The following is a 14,154-nucleotide window of genomic DNA, read 5'->3' as shown; positions in this document are numbered from 1 at the left end:
GCGTATCGAGGATTTTCAGGAGCCAGCCGGCCACTCCCAGCCACAGGCCCCCAAACACAAACTACGGCCCTTTTCCCTGGAAGTAAAACTGACCTGCCCATCTTCTGGCTGGCAGATTGCAGGAGCCACTTGGTTCTATCAAGCCAGCCAATCTTGGCACTGGTGCCCCCTTGTGTCTGGGAACCATCCTGCGTATCTTGGATTTTCAGGAGCCAGACGGCCACTCCCAGTCACAGGCCCCCAAACAAAATCTACGGACCTTTTCCCTGGAAGTAAAACTGACCTGCCCATCTTCTGCCTGGCAGATTGTAGGAACCCCTTGGCCATATCAAACCAGCCCGTCTTGGCACTGGTGACACCTTTCATCTGGGAAGCATCCTGCGTATCGTGGATTTTCAGGAGCCAGCCGGCCACTCCCAGCCACAGGCCCCCGAAAACAAACCACGGCCCTTTTGCCTAGCAAACAAAACTCACCCACCCCGCTTCTGGCTGGCAGATTGCAGGAGCCACTTGGCTCTATCAAACCTGCCCGACTCGGCATTGGTGCCACCTTTCATCTGGGAATCATCCTGCGTATCGTGGATTTTCAGAAACCACACGGCCACTCCCAGTCACAGGCCCCAGAACAAAAACCACGGCCCTTTTCCCTGTGAAAAAAACTCAGCTGCCCCGCTTGTGGATGGTAGATTGCAGGAGACACTTTGTACTATCATACCAGTCCGACTCGGCAGTGGTGCCACCTTGAGTCTGGGAATCATCCTGCGTATCGTGGATTTTCAGGAGTCAGCCGGCCACTCCCAGCCACAGGTCCCCAAACAAAAACTACGGCCCTTTTCTCTGGAAAAAAAACTCAGCTGCCCGTCTTCTGGATGGTAGATTGCAGGAGCCATTTGGTACTATCAAACCAGCCCGACTTGGCACTGGTGCCCCCTTGGGTCTAGGAACCATCCTGCGCGGCGTGGATTTTCAGGAGCCAGCCGACCACTCCCAGCCACAGGCCCCCAAACACAAACTACGGCCCTTTTCCCTGGAAGTAAAACAGACCTGCCCATCTTCTGGCTGGCCGATTGCAGGAGCCACTTACCACTGTCAAACCAGCCCGACTCGGCCCTGGTGCCCCCTGGGCTCTGGGAGACATCCTGCGCGGCGTCGATTTTCAGGAGCCAGCCGGCCATTCCCAGCCACAGGCCCCCAAACACTTACCACGGCCCTTTTCCCTAGAAAAAATACTCAGCTTCCCCGCTTCTGGATGGTAGATTGCAGGAGCCACTTTGTACTTTCAAACCAGCCCGACTCAGCCCTGGTGCTGCCTTTCATCTGGGAACCACCCAGCGCGGCGTGGATTTCCAGGAGCCAGCCGGCCACTCCCAGCCACAGGCCCCCAAACACAAACCACGGCCCATTTCCCGGACAAATAAAACTCACCCACCCCGCTTGTGGCTGGCAGATTGCAGGAGCCACTTGGCTCTATCAAACCAGCCCGACTCGGCACTGGTGCCACCTTTCATCTGGGAACTATCCTGCGTATCGTGGATTTTCATGAGCCAGCCGGCCACTCCCAGCCACAGGCCCCCAAAAAATTCCACGGCCCTTTTCCCTGGCAAAAAAAACTCACCTGCCCCGCTTCTGGCGGGCAGATTGCAGGAGCCACTTGGCTCTATCAAACCAGCCCGACTCGGCACTGGTGCCACCTTTCATCTGGGAACCATCCTGCGTATCGTGGATTTTCAGGAGCCAGCCGGCCACTCCCAGGCACAGGCCCCCAACACAAACCACGGCCCTTTTCCCTGGAAGTAAAACTGACCTGCCCATTTTCTGCCTAGCAGATTGCAGGAGCCCCTTGGCCATATCAAACCAGCCCGTCTCGGCACTGGTGCCACCTTTCATCTGGGAACCATCCTGCGTATTGTGGATTTTCAGGAGCCAGCCGGCCACTCCCAGCCACAGGCCCCCAAACACAAACCACGGCTCTTTTCCCTGGCAAACAAAATTCACCGGCCCCGCTTCTGGCTGGCAGATTGCAGGAGCCACTTTGTACTTTCAAACCAGCCCGACTCGGAAGTGGTGCCACCTTTCATCTAGGAACCATCCTGCGTATCGTGGATTTTCAGGAGCCAGCCGGCCACTCCCAGTCACAGGCCTCCAAACTAAAACTATGGCCCTTTTCCCTTGAAGTAAAACTGACCTGCCCATCTTCTGGCTGGCAGATTGCTGGAGCCACTTGGCTCTATCAAAACAGCCCGACTCGACACTGGTGCCACCTTTCATCTGGGAACCATCCTGCGTATCGTGGATTTTCAGGAGCCAGCCGGCCACTCCCAGCCACAGGCCTCCAACACAAACCACGGCCCTTTTCCCTGGCAAAAAAAACTCACCTGCCCCGCGTCTGGCTGGCAGATTGCAGGAGCCACATGGCTCTATCAAACCAGGCCGACTCGGCACTGGTGCCCCCTTGGGTCTGAGAACGATCCTCCGCGGCGTGGATTTTCAGGAGCCAGCCGGCCACTCCCAGCCACAAGCCCCCGAAAACAAACCACGGCCCTTTTACCTGGCAAACAAAACTCACCCACCCCGCTTCTGGCTGGCAGATTGCAGGAGCCACTTGGCTCTATCAAACCAGCCCGACTCGGCACTGGTGCCACCTTTCATCTGGGAACCATCCTGTGTATCAAGGATTTTCAGGAGCCAGCCGTCCACTCCCAGCCACAGGCCCCCGAACAAAAACCACGGCCATTTTCCCTGGCAAACAAAATTCACCGCCCCCGCTTCTGGCTGGCAGATTACAGGAGCCACTTGCACTCTATCACCCCGGCCCGACTTGGCACTGGTGCCCCCTTGGGTCTGGGAACCATCCTGCGTATCGTGGATTTTCAGGAGCCAGCCGGCCACTCCTAGCCACAGGCCCCCAAACACAATCTAGGGCCCTTTTCCCTGGAAGGAAAACTGACCTGCCCATCTTCTGGCTGGCAGATTGCAGGAGCCACTTGGCTCTTTCAAACCACCCCGTCTTGGCACTGGTGCCACCTTCCATCTGGGAACCATCCCGCGTATCGTGGATTTTCAGGAGCCAGCCGGCCACTCCCAGCCACAGGGCCCCAAACAAAAACTACGGCCTTTTTCCCTGGAAAATAAACTCAGCTGGCCCCACTTCTGGATGGTAGATTGCAGGAGCCACTTTGTACTTTCCAACCAGCCCGACACGGCACTGGTGCCCCCTTGGGTCTTGGAACCATCCTGCGCGGCGTGGATTTTCAGGAGCCAGCCGACCACTCCCAGCCACAGGCCCCCAAACACAAACTACGGCCCTTTTCCCTGGAAGTAAAACAGACCTGCCCATCTTCTGGCTGGCCGATTGCAGGAGCCACTTACCACTGTCAAACCAGCCCGACTCGGCCCTGGTGCCCCCTGGGCTCTGGGAGACATCCTGCGCGGCGTCGATTTTCAGGAGCCAGCCGGCCATTCCCAGCCACAGGCCCCCAAACACTTACCACGGCCCTTTTCCCTAGAAAAAATACTCAGCTTCCCCGCTTCTGGATGGTAGATTGCAGGAGCCACTTTGTACTTTCAAACCAGCCCGACTCAGCCCTGGTGCTGCCTTTCATCTGGGAACCACCCAGCGCGGCGTGGATTTCCAGGAGCCAGCCGGCCACTCCCAGCCACAGGCCCCCAAACACAAACCACGGCCCATTTCCCGGACAAATAAAACTCACCCACCCCGCTTGTGGCTGGCAGATTGCAGGAGCCACTTGGCTCTATCAAACCAGCCCGACTCGGCACTGGTGCCACCTTTCATCTGGGAATCATCCTGCGTATCGTGGATTTTCAGGAGCCAGCTGGCCATTCCCAGCCACAGGCCCCCAAACACAAACCACGGCCCTTTTCCGTGGAAGTAAAACTGACCTGCCCATCTCCTGGCTGGCAGAGTGCAGGAGCCACTTGGCTCTATCAAACCAGCCCGACTCGGCACTGGTGCCACCTTTCATCTGGGAACTATCCTGCGTATCGTGGATTTTCATGAGCCAGCCGGCCACTCCCAGCCACAGGCCCCCAAAAAAATCCACGGCCCTTTTCCCTGGCAAAAAAAACTCACCTGCCCCGCTTCTGGCGGGCAGATTGCAGGAGCCACTTGGCTCTATCAAACCAGCCCGACTCGGCACTGGTGCCACCTTTCATCTGGGAACCATCCTGCATATCGTGGATTTTCAGGAGCCAGCCGGCCACTCCCAGGCACAGGCCCCCAACACAAACCACGGCCCTTTTCCCTGGAAGTAAAACTGACCTGCCCATTTTCTGCCTAGCAGATTGCAGGAGCCCCTTGGCCATATCAAACCAGCCCGTCTCGGCACTGGTGCCACCTTTCATCTGGGAACCATCCTGCGTATTGTGGATTTTCAGGAGCCAGCCGGCCACTCCCAGCCACAGGCCCCCAAACACAAACCACGGCTCTTTTCCCTGGCAAACAAAATTCACCGGCCCCGCTTCTGGCTGGCAGATTGCAGGAGCCCCTTTGTACTTTCAAACCAGCCCGACTCGGAAGTGGTGCCACCTTTCATCTAGGAACCATCCTCCGTATCGTGGATTTTCAGGAGCCAGCCGACCACTCCCAGCCACAGGCCCCCAAACACAAACTACGGCCCTTTTCCCTGGAAGTAAAACAGACCTGCCCATCTTCTGGCTGGCCGATTGCAGGAGCCACTTACCACTGTCAAACCAGCCCGACTCGGCCCTGGTGCCCCCTGGGCTCTGGGAGACATCCTGCGCGGCGTCGATTTTCAGGAGCCAGCCGGCCATTCCCAGCCACAGGCCCCCAAACACTTACCACGGCCCTTTTCCCTAGAAAAAATACTCAGCTTCCCCGCTTCTGGATGGTAGATTGCAGGAGCCACTTTGTACTTTCAAACCAGCCCGACTCAGCCCTGGTGCTGCCTTTCATCTGGGAACCACCCAGCGCGGCGTGGATTTCCAGGAGCCAGCCGGCCACTCCCAGCCACAGGCCCCCAAACACAAACCACGGCCCATTTCCCGGACAAATAAAACTCACCCACCCCGCTTGTGGCTGGCAGATTGCAGGAGCCACTTGGCTCTATCAAACCAGCCCGACTCGGCACTGGTGCCACCTTTCATCTGGGAACTATCCTGCGTATCGTGGATTTTCATGAGCCAGCCGGCCACTCCCAGCCACAGGCCCCCAAAAAATTCCACGGCCCTTTTCCCTGGCAAAAAAAACTCACCTGCCCCGCTTCTGGCGGGCAGATTGCAGGAGCCACTTGGCTCTATCAAACCAGCCCGACTCGGCACTGGTGCCACCTTTCATCTGGGAACCATCCTGCGTATCGTGGATTTTCAGGAGCCAGCCGGCCACTCCCAGGCACAGGCCCCCAACACAAACCACGGCCCTTTTCCCTGGAAGTAAAACTGACCTGCCCATTTTCTGCCTAGCAGATTGCAGGAGCCCCTTGGCCATATCAAACCAGCCCGTCTCGGCACTGGTGCCACCTTTCATCTGGGAACCATCCTGCGTATTGTGGATTTTCAGGAGCCAGCCGGCCACTCCCAGCCACAGGCCCCCAAACACAAACCACGGCTCTTTTCCCTGGCAAACAAAATTCACCGGCCCCGCTTCTGGCTGGCAGATTGCAGGAGCCACTTTGTACTTTCAAACCAGCCCGACTCGGAAGTGGTGCCACCTTTCATCTAGGAACCATCCTGCGTATCGTGGATTTTCAGGAGCCAGCCGGCCACTCCCAGTCACAGGCCTCCAAACTAAAACTATGGCCCTTTTCCCTTGAAGTAAAACTGACCTGCCCATCTTCTGGCTGGCAGATTGCTGGAGCCACTTGGCTCTATCAAAACAGCCCGACTCGGCACTGGTGCCACCTTTCATCTGGGAACCATCCTGCGTATCGTGGATTTTCAGGAGCCAGCCGGCCACTCCCAGCCACAAGCCCCCGAAAACAAACCACGGCCCTTTTACCTGGCAAACAAAACTCACCCACCCCGCTATGGGCTGGCAGATTGCAGGAGCCACTTGGCTCTATCAAACCAGCCCGACTCGGCACTGGTGCCACCTTTAATCTGGGAACCATCCTGTGTATCAAGGATTTTCAGGAGCTAGCCGGCCACTCCCAGCCACAGGCCCCCGAACAAAAACCACGGCCATTTTCCCTGGCAAACAAAATTTACCGGCCCCGCTTCTTGCTGGCAGATTACAGGAGCCACTTGGCTCTATCAAACCAGCCCGACTCGGCACTGGTGCCACCTTTCATCTGGGAACCATCCTGTGTATCGTGGATTTTCAGGAGCCAGCCGGCCACTCCCAGCCACAGGCCCCCAACACAAACTATGGCCCTTTTCCCTGGAAGTAAAACTGACCTGCCCATCTTCTGGCTGGCAGATTGCAGGAGCCACTTGCCTCTATCAAACCAACCCGACTTGACACTGGTGCCCCCTTGGGTCTGGGAACCATCCTGCGCGGCGTGGATCTCCAGGAATCAGCCGGCCTTTCACAGCCACAGACCCCCAAACACAAACCACGGCCCTTTTCCCTGGAAGTAAAACTGACCTGCCCATCTTCTGCCTGGCAGATTGTAGGAAACCCTTGGCCATATCAAACCAGCCCGTCTTGGCACTGGTGACACCTTTCATCTGGGAACCATCCTGCGTATCGTGGATTTTCAGGAGCCAGCCGGCCACTCCCAGGCACAGGCCCCCAAACACAAACTACGGCCCTTTTCCCTGGAAGTAAAACTGCCTGCCCATCTTCTGGCTGGCAGATTGCAGGAGCCACTTGACTCTATCAAACCAGCCCGACTCAGCACTGGTGCCACCTTTCATCTGGGGACCATCCTGTGTATTGTGGATTTTCCGGAGCCAGCCCGCCACTCCCAGCCACAGGCCCCCAAACACAAACCAAGGCACTTTTTCCCTGGCAAATAAAACTCACCCACCCTCTTCTTGCTGGCAGATTGCAGGAGCCACTTGCCTCAATCAAACCAACCCGACTCAGCACTGGTGCCCCCTTGGGTCTGGGAACCATCCTGCGCGGCGTTGATTTCCAGGAGCCAGCGGGCATTTCCAACCACAGGCCCCCGAAAACAAACCACGGCCCTTTTCCCTAGTAAAAAAAACTCACCCACCCCGCTTCTGGCTGGCAGATTGCAGGAGCCACTTGGCTCTATCAAAGCAGCCCGACTCGGCAATGGTGCCACCTTTCATCTGGGAACCATCCTGCGTATCGTGGATTTTCAGGAGCCAGCCAGCCACTCCCAGCCACAGGCCCCCAAACACAAACCACGGCCCTTTTCCCTGGAAGTAAAACTGACCTGCCCATCTTCTGGCTGGCAGATTGCAGGAGCCACTTGGCTCTATCAAACCAGCCCGACTCAGCACTGGTGCCACCTTTCATCTGGGAACCATCCTGCGCGGCGTGGATTTTCAGGAACCAGCCGGCCACTCCCAGCCACAGGCCCCAACACAAACCACGGCAGTTTTCCCTGGTAAAAAAAACTCACTTGCCCCGCTTCTGGCTGGCAGATTGCAGGAGCCACTTGGCTCTATCAAAACAGCCCGACTCGACACTGGTGCCACCTTTCATCTGGGAACCATCCTGCGTATCGTGGATTTTCAGGAGCCAGCCGGCCACTCCCAGCCACAGGCCTCCAACACAAACCACGGCCCTTTTCCCTGGCAAAAAAAACTCACCTGCCCCGCGTCTGGCTGGCAGATTGCAGGAGCCACATGGCTCTATCAAACCAGGCCGACTCGGCACTGGTGCCCCCTTGGGTCTGAGAACGATCCTCCGCGGCGTGGATTTTCAGGAGCCAGCCGGCCACTCCCAGCCACAAGCCCCCGAAAACAAACCACGGCCCTTTTACCTGGCAAACAAAACTCACCCACCCCGCTTCTGGCTGGCAGATTGCAGGAGCCACTTGGCTCTATCAAACCAGCCCGACTCGGCACTGGTGCCACCTTTCATCTGGGAACCATCCTGTGTATCAAGGATTTTCAGGAGCCAGCCGTCCACTCCCAGCCACAGGCCCCCGAACAAAAACCACGGCCATTTTCCCTGGCAAACAAAATTCACCGCCCCCGCTTCTGGCTGGCAGATTACAGGAGCCACTTGCACTCTATCACCCCGGCCCGACTTGGCACTGGTGCCCCCTTGGGTCTGGGAACCATCCTGCGTATCGTGGATTTTCAGGAGCCAGCCGGCCACTCCTAGCCACAGGCCCCCAAACACAATCTAGGGCCCTTTTCCCTGGAAGGAAAACTGACCTGCCCATCTTCTGGCTGGCAGATTGCAGGAGCCACTTGGCTCTTTCAAACCACCCCGTCTTGGCACTGGTGCCACCTTCCATCTGGGAACCATCCCGCGTATCGTGGATTTTCAGGAGCCAGCCGGCCACTCCCAGCCACAGGGCCCCAAACAAAAACTACGGCCTTTTTCCCTGGAAAATAAACTCAGCTGGCCCCACTTCTGGATGGTAGATTGCAGGAGCCACTTTGTACTTTCCAACCAGCCCGACACGGCACTGGTGCCCCCTTGGGTCTTGGAACCATCCTGCGCGGCGTGGATTTTCAGGAGCCAGCCGACCACTCCCAGCCACAGGCCCCCAAACACAAACTACGGCCCTTTTCCCTGGAAGTAAAACAGACCTGCCCATCTTCTGGCTGGCCGATTGCAGGAGCCACTTACCACTGTCAAACCAGCCCGACTCGGCCCTGGTGCCCCCTGGGCTCTGGGAGACATCCTGCGCGGCGTCGATTTTCAGGAGCCAGCCGGCCATTCCCAGCCACAGGCCCCCAAACACTTACCACGGCCCTTTTCCCTAGAAAAAATACTCAGCTTCCCCGCTTCTGGATGGTAGATTGCAGGAGCCACTTTGTACTTTCAAACCAGCCCGACTCAGCCCTGGTGCTGCCTTTCATCTGGGAACCACCCAGCGCGGCGTGGATTTCCAGGAGCCAGCCGGCCACTCCCAGCCACAGGCCCCCAAACACAAACCACGGCCCATTTCCCGGACAAATAAAACTCACCCACCCCGCTTGTGGCTGGCAGATTGCAGGAGCCACTTGGCTCTATCAAACCAGCCCGACTCGGCACTGGTGCCACCTTTCATCTGGGAATCATCCTGCGTATCGTGGATTTTCAGGAGCCAGCTGGCCATTCCCAGCCACAGGCCCCCAAACACAAACCACGGCCCTTTTCCGTGGAAGTAAAACTGACCTGCCCATCTCCTGGCTGGCAGAGTGCAGGAGCCACTTGGCTCTATCAAACCAGCCCGACTCGGCACTGGTGCCACCTTTCATCTGGGAACTATCCTGCGTATCGTGGATTTTCATGAGCCAGCCGGCCACTCCCAGCCACAGGCCCCCAAAAAAATCCACGGCCCTTTTCCCTGGCAAAAAAAACTCACCTGCCCCGCTTCTGGCGGGCAGATTGCAGGAGCCACTTGGCTCTATCAAACCAGCCCGACTCGGCACTGGTGCCACCTTTCATCTGGGAACCATCCTGCATATCGTGGATTTTCAGGAGCCAGCCGGCCACTCCCAGGCACAGGCCCCCAACACAAACCACGGCCCTTTTCCCTGGAAGTAAAACTGACCTGCCCATTTTCTGCCTAGCAGATTGCAGGAGCCCCTTGGCCATATCAAACCAGCCCGTCTCGGCACTGGTGCCACCTTTCATCTGGGAACCATCCTGCGTATTGTGGATTTTCAGGAGCCAGCCGGCCACTCCCAGCCACAGGCCCCCAAACACAAACCACGGCTCTTTTCCCTGGCAAACAAAATTCACCGGCCCCGCTTCTGGCTGGCAGATTGCAGGAGCCACTTTGTACTTTCAAACCAGCCCGACTCGGAAGTGGTGCCACCTTTCATCTAGGAACCATCCTGCGTATCGTGGATTTTCAGGAGCCAGCCGGCCACTCCCTGTCACAGGCCTCCAAACTAAAACTATGGCCCTTTTCCCTTGAAGTAAAACTGACCTGCCCATCTTCTGGCTGGCAGATTGCTGGAGCCACTTGGCTCTATCAAAACAGCCCGACTCGGCACTGGTGCCACCTTTCATCTGGGAACCATCCTGCGTATCGTGGATTTTCAGGAGCCAGCCGGCCACTCCCAGCCACAAGCCCCCGAAAACAAACCACGGCCCTTTTACCTGGCAAACAAAACTCACCCACCCCGCTATGGGCTGGCAGATTGCAGGAGCCACTTGGCTCTATCAAACCAGCCCGACTCGGCACTGGTGCCACCTTTAATCTGGGAACCATCCTGTGTATCAAGGATTTTCAGGAGCTAGCCGGCCACTCCCAGCCACAGGCCCCCGAACAAAAACCACGGCCATTTTCCCTGGCAAACAAAATTTACCGGCCCCGCTTCTGGCTGGCAGATTACAGGAGCCACTTGGCTCTATCAAACCAGCCCGACTTGTCACTGGTGCCCCCTTGGGTCTGGGAACCATCCTGCGTATCGTGGATTTTCAGGAGCCAGCCGGCCACTCCCAGCCACAGGCCCCCAAACACAAACTATGGTCCTTTTCCCTGGAAAATAAACTCAGCTGGCCCTCTTCTGGATGGTAGATTGCAGGAGCCACTTTGTACTTTCAAAGCAGCCCGACACGGCACTGTTGCCACCTTTCATCTGGGAACCATCCTGTGTATCGTGGATTTTCAGGAGCCAGCCGGCCACTCCCAGCCACAGAACCCCAAACAGAAACTATGGTCCTTTTCCCTGGCAAACAAAACTCACCCACCCCGCTTCTGGCTGGCAGATTGCAGGAGCCACATGGCTCTATCTGTGCCCATGGCTGACTGCTGTGCGGATCTCTGTCTCTCCCCCTCCGGGGCAGGCACCTATCTTTATACCCATTGTGACGTGTACAATATTTATCATTTTTCCCCAATACCATCTATTCTTATAACTCGGTGTACTCTTAGTAATAACCAATCCAAAGGTGCCACCGTGGCCAAAGAAGATGGAGGAGAGGAGGAAGAAGAAGGAGGACAGGACACACCCCAATTCCTCCATCTTGCTCCTCTAAACCCCCCTGTACATAAATCCTAAACCTTGTGTCTCACCCTCTAATTAACTAATCCCTTCACCACTCACCCGGTGAAGCCCTCATCCTTGTCGTCTCCTGTGTAGGGTTAAAGTCCAGCTACCAGACACTTCTGGCAACATTCCAGGAGTCCCGAGCCCCCCCCCAGGGTCTCGGAAGCTCAGCATCTCAGGACTGAGATCTTGAGATCCGACATCTCCCCCTTCTGTTTGCCCCAAGAAAACCTCTTTTACAATCCGATTCATGGCATCTGGGACGACATAGATGAGGACTAGGAGAATTATTACAACATAAAATCCTAAACTATTAAAACATAAAATTAAAATTCTTCTCCAAATGGGAGAAATGTCAAAGAAATCTGCCCTTAAAATTTCTCTCCAAATGGGAGAGATGTCAAAGAAATCTACCAGCTGATCAATATATGATCCTTTGTCAGTTTTCCCCTGTAATAGGTAAATTTATCCCATTGCCTATTGCAATTCAAGATCCCAAGGAGAAAACCCCCCAGAGTCTTTCGTTCTTATACAGAAATATTCAAGACCCCTAAGAGAAAACCCCCCCAGAGTCTTTCCGTTTCTCTTGTTTCTCTTCTAAGTTGTCCTTTGCAGTCTGCGTCTCGACTTTTGTCTGAGTATTCGTTTCTTCTTATATCTTGTTGAGGAAAAGGCATGTCGTGCACTTCGGTCATTCCCCCACGAGTGGCGCTGTCACCGGCCTCCGTGGCTGGGAGCCATGAACACAGCTGCCTCTCATTCAGCCGATTGTTGCTGTTTGCAAGCTCACTCAGGGGTTACCTAGTTTTTGATTCAACTGACAATAGGGTTAGAAAACACACGCCTCCCCGGGAGGGGAGAGGCTTGGGACCCCGAGGGTTTTTACCAAAGGCACCAAATCTGGAGAGGGCCCCTCCTCGCCTGAGACGTCACCGGGGGTCTGGCCCGCCCCCGCCCGCGCTCTTTACTCTGCGCATGCGTGCTTTCCGAGCCGCCCTGTCTCTCCCGAGGTAATTTTTTCCTCTCCCTTTTTATTCCGCCTCTGAATTTTCCCCCCTCGGTCTGCCCCTGACTGTCTCCTCCTCCTCCGACGCTGTGTGTGTGTGTGGCCTTTCGTCAGTGTGTGCCGGCCGCTCCCGCCTGCACCCGCGCTCTGCCGCGACTCGCTCCGGGTTTTTTGCGTCACAACCGCGCGCCTCCTGCGTCTCGCCGCAGCTTTTCTGGGATTGCGCAATTTCCCTAATTTCGCTGCATGGGTCAGACGCCCTGGCGTTGGTTTGTGATTCTGCCCTCCCGGGTTCTTGCGAGTTTTGCCCGCCGCGCGCGTTTCTGCTACCTTGCCGGCCCCCGGGGCCGCTGCACCCCCCGGCCCTGAGCTTAGCAAAGCCGTATCTGAACACGCGTCTCTTGTTTTTTCTTTACCCGCGCTCCCCGCCTGCTCCGCCGCTGCCTGGCTGCCGCGAAAAAGCGCCTCCCCCGGTCCCTTCTCACCCCCCCCCTGCTCCTGGCCCTCCATGCTCTCTGGGCTTTCAGGACGCTTTTTTGGGAATTTCCCAGGGTTTCTGGGTTTTGGGACCGGGTGTTTTAATAATATTTCTTGCTCTTTTTTCTCCAAGAGCATTTTCTACTCGGCCTTTTAAGGCCAGAGCTAATAATTTTTTCCTGGAGCCTTGCTCCCCTCTCTCTTTCAGAGAGTCCCCCCCCCGGACGTCTGGTGCGTCTCGGGGTTATTTCTTCCTGGCCTTTTAAGGCCAGAGCTAATTTTTTCCGGAGTCTTGCATTGCTCCCCCCTCTTTTGAGGGCCCCCCCCCGGACGTCTGCTGCGTCTCGGGGGTCTACTTTCCTGGCCTTTTAAGGCCAGAGCTAATAATTTTTTGTATGTTTGTGTCACACCTTATAAGGTGGACAAAGTTTCCCGTTGTTCCTGGGAAGGTGTGCCCCCATGTTCTTATTTTTCAGGCTTTCTTACCAAATCTGTCGTTCAGAGCAGTCTGGACATCTCGGTCTGTCCAGCAGATCACGAGAAGTGGACCCAGGGCGCCTTCTGGTTCCAGTCCGGGCTGTTCTGCTACGAATTCTCTTCGGCAGAAACTGAGAGATGGAATTCTCAGTGACTGCTGGTTTTTTTTGCAGTCTCTGCTGGCTTTTTTTTTTTCTCTTCTTCTCTCTTTTTTTCTTCAGGGCTTTGAAGGTGGTGGTGCCCCCCCGAAAGGTTGTGGTGGTCAGAGCTCACCCAGTGGAAGCCAAATGTCCGGTTTATCTCCCCGAAAGGTTTTGTGGTGGTCTCGTGCCCACCCAGGGACGCCAAGTGCCGGTTTATCTCGGCTGTTTGAGGGGCCTGGGAGGCCCGGAGGTGGCCCGGAGGTGGCCTTGACGCAGCCCGCGTATCAAAGGACAAGAAGAGGCTTCAGTTCTTCTTTCTGGTTTTATGTTTATTAATTGTTTATCTAAAAGATGTTCTTTCAGCCCAACAGAGATCCGCACAGCAGTCAGCCATGGGCACGCTGTCTCTCCCCCTCCGGGGCAGGCACCTATCTTTATACCCATTGTGACGTGTACAATATTTATCATTTTTCCCCAATACCATCTATTCTTATAACTCGGTGTACTCTTAGTAATAACCAATCCAAAGGTGCCACCGTGGCCAAAGAAGATGGAGGAGAGGAGGAAGAAGAAGGAGGACAGGACACACCCCAATTCCTCCATCTTGCTCCTCTAAACCCCCCTGTACATAAATCCTAAACCTTGTGTCTCACCCTCTAATTAACTAATCCCTTCACCACTCACCCGGTGAAGCCCTCATCCTTGTCGTCTCCTGTGTAGGGTTAAAGTCCAGCTACCAGACACTTCTGGCAACATTCCAGGAGTCCCGAGCCCCCCCCAGGGTCTCGGAAGCTCAGCATCTCAGGACTGAGATCTTGAGATCCGACACTATCAAGCCAGCCAAACTCGGCACTGGTGCCCCATGGGTCTGGTAACCATCCTGCGTATCGTGGATTTTCAGCAGCCAGCCGGCCACGCCCAGCCACAGGTCCCCAAACAAAAACTACGGCCCTTTTCCCTGGAAAAAAAACTCAGCAGCCCGTCTTCTGGTTGGTAAAT

At 56.0% G+C, this 14,154-nt stretch overlaps 1 long non-coding RNA gene across 1 annotated transcript in view; it reads left to right on the top strand.

The window, feature by feature from the left end:
* The window catches only part of LOC141729888 (uncharacterized), a 751,946-nt gene extending 738,018 nt beyond the window's left edge, over positions 1-13,928 (top strand). Inside the window, exon 3 of the long non-coding RNA XR_012581453.1 lies at positions 13,362-13,928. This is a non-coding gene — a long non-coding RNA (uncharacterized LOC141729888). The remainder of the gene's footprint in view (positions 1-13,361) is intronic.
* Positions 13,929-14,154: the final 226 nt, after the last annotated feature.

This window comes from Zonotrichia albicollis, chromosome 8 (assembly GCF_047830755.1).
Source record: "Zonotrichia albicollis isolate bZonAlb1 chromosome 8, bZonAlb1.hap1, whole genome shotgun sequence".
In the NCBI taxonomy this organism is placed as follows: Eukaryota; Metazoa; Chordata; class Aves; order Passeriformes; family Passerellidae; genus Zonotrichia; species Zonotrichia albicollis.
This window is presented reverse-complemented; position numbering and strand designations above follow the sequence as displayed.